The following is a 2787-nucleotide window of genomic DNA, read 5'->3' as shown; positions in this document are numbered from 1 at the left end:
AGCTAACACATGTATCACCCTTGTCCCCCCTTCAACTATAAAAGGGAGGGACCAGAGCCGTTTCTAGAGAGAGAATCGGACGCTTACGATTAGGCCTACGCCCATAAGACAGGCTCACGCTCTCAGGAGGTAGACGAACACATACTCGACACTCTGTAACGCACACGCTTCCTCGCCGCCTGAGATCAACATCTCAAGCAATCCACGCCGCTCCACGCAGAGACCTGGGACTAGCTCCCTCTCTCGCCCTGCTTGTAACCCCCTACTATGAGCATTTCGGTGCAAGGAATACAAGATCGATCTCTCAGACTGGACGTAGGGCATCCATTGCCCGAACCAGTATAAACCTTGTGTCTCTTTGCATCACCATCCGGGATTAGGAACACGCAGTATAAATTTACTAGTTGGTTGAGGGCTCGCCGGTCCAAAACACCGACACTAATAAACTTGACAGCTCCGCATCCGTCAGCACCGAGGGAGCAACTTTCACCTGCTGTACTACAAAGCCGGCCTCCTGGCATGCCTTGCGGAGAAGCTCCACCTGCGAATCCCCATCTGGGCACAGCGCAACCACTGCACCTCCGCTGCCAGTGAACTTGGACGCTACGTGCTGCCTCCACCATCTTTATGTTCACCGAACCAAGTACATCATCCCCAAACATTTCCCTACAATCACATAACCAATAACCACATATGACTCTGTCTTACCTTGCCATTCCATGCATGTGTTCAGGCAGGCACATTAATCTTACCTTCGCAGATGAAAATTTTTATTCATAAGTCTCGCTAGCTCAGTATAATCCTTCTGCAGCAAAGCCTTGTGGCCATCGAATGCTAGCTGCGCTACTTCCTTCATACTTGATATTATAAACTCATCACCATCAAGCCATCTTTGTCTAACACTGCTATGGACCTACGTTAAAAAAACATTGATGGCTGTCAACTAGCAGTACTCAAACATCTCAATATTATTTTGTGGCATGTGACAAGATTAAAGAATGAATTGCAGTTTATTTATAGATTTAATTTAGTAAGAACCTTGCCAGAGTCACTAGGGTTCTCTGCATAGATGAGGTATAGAGGAGGAAGCAGATTAACATCCAGTGGCATGTATATACCATGACCCAGCTTGTCCATATGCTCCTGGCTAAAATCCTGAGTAATACACAAACTGAAACATTAACAAACAAAGTTCAAACTAGCTAGCAGTACTTATGCAACAACTAATACATGCTTGTATTAGTTCACACTAGCTAGAAGTATGTTTGCAAGACCTATACTGTCAATAATGAATGCTTGTATCACGTACCATATAAACCAGTCCCCCATAAACCTGTGCCACTCGGTCCTGGAGCCCAGCAACAATTCCAACCTCTTTCTCAGCATTGAGAATTAGATTAGGTCTCATTTCAACTTTTATTAGATGCCTGACATCATAGAAGTCAAGAAGGCAGCTTAGAGCAGCACAAACAATCGCGCTCGAACCCGACAGCCCAGCCTACAGAACAAAAGAATCAAGACAATATGCATTTAATCTCCAACTCATCAGCATATCAAGAAAATGCTTTTAGCAAGGATTAATCTGCAGCTGCCAATATGTAATGCGAGTAATGGAGGGAAACAAATGAAGTGGATCCCGACTAGTTACCTGCCGAGGAATATTAGTATCATATGACAAGGTGAAATTTTCAGCTTTTAAACTGATATTATTTTGAATACAGTGATTGTAGAAAACTTTACAGATAGCCATCAGCAGCCGGACGCCACCATAATCACTACAGCAGCCACACGCTTTGCCGAGTGCCCCATGCACTCGGCAAAGGCACCCATGCACTCGGCAAATCCTTTGCCGAGTGCAACACTCGGCAAAGAGGCTCCGTCGAACATTTTCACGGTAAAGCCTGCTTTGCCGAGTGCCAAATCTCGGGCACTCGGCAAAGGCTTTGCCGAGTGTCAAGCTGGCACTCGGCAAAGGATTGACGGCCGTTGGCCGAAGGCTCACGCCGTCTTAATTTTTTTTTTAATTTCTTTGCCGAGTGCAACACTCGGCAAAGAATTTTCTTTTTTTTTTTCAAAATTCTTTGCCGAGTGCCATAGTGCCGAGGCACTCGGCAAAGCCTGTTTTTATTTTTTTTAAAATTTTCTTTGCCGAGTGCCACTGCCAAGGCACTCGGCAAAGCATTTTTTATTTTTTTTTTAAATTTTCTGCCGAGTGCAATGGCCATTGCACTCGGCAAATCTGGAAAATTGTTGCTGCTATTTTTCCAGCTTTGCCGAGTGCAATGGTCATTGCACTCGGCAAAGCCACAGCAAATTTTTTTTTGTTTTTTGCTTTTCCATGTAAACAATAGTGCATATATATATATATATATTAGAAACCACAATTCAACACAATATATCAGAAACCACATATATATATCACAAACGACCAATTATGTCCGAAATCCACAATATATTACAAACCACAAGTTCAAAGTTCACAAGTTCAATACATAAAGGCATGCCTACATAAAACCGACTCCGGAAGCGGCTCACGGCGAATGTGAGGGTTGCGACGCCCCAACTTGTGATGCCGGCGACCCTCCGAGATGGTTCGACGCCGCCCCCGATTGATGCTGCACAAAAGAGAAGAGATTGCACGTGAGTGACAAGATAAAAATGTAAGCAGCTTAAAGAAAAGTTGAAAATTTTGGCAGCACCTCCCCTGCACGGGAAGGTTTCCAAAACCTGCAAGAAAAACATCGGCACGAAGGCCGACAACCACATTTCCGGCACGAAGGCCGACAC

The 2787-nt window shown here is 44.8% G+C and overlaps 1 pseudogene; it reads right to left on the bottom strand.

The window, feature by feature from the left end:
• Nucleotides 1-400: 400 nt before the first annotated feature.
• LOC136489882 (glucuronokinase 1-like) lies at nucleotides 401-1765 on the bottom strand (annotated as a pseudogene).
• Nucleotides 1766-2787: the final 1022 nt, after the last annotated feature.

This window comes from Miscanthus floridulus, chromosome 10 (assembly GCF_019320115.1).
Source record: "Miscanthus floridulus cultivar M001 chromosome 10, ASM1932011v1, whole genome shotgun sequence".
Classification (NCBI taxonomy): Eukaryota; Viridiplantae; Streptophyta; class Magnoliopsida; order Poales; family Poaceae; genus Miscanthus; species Miscanthus floridulus.
Note: the sequence above shows the minus strand (reverse complement) of the source record. Positions and strands in the feature narration are given on the sequence as shown.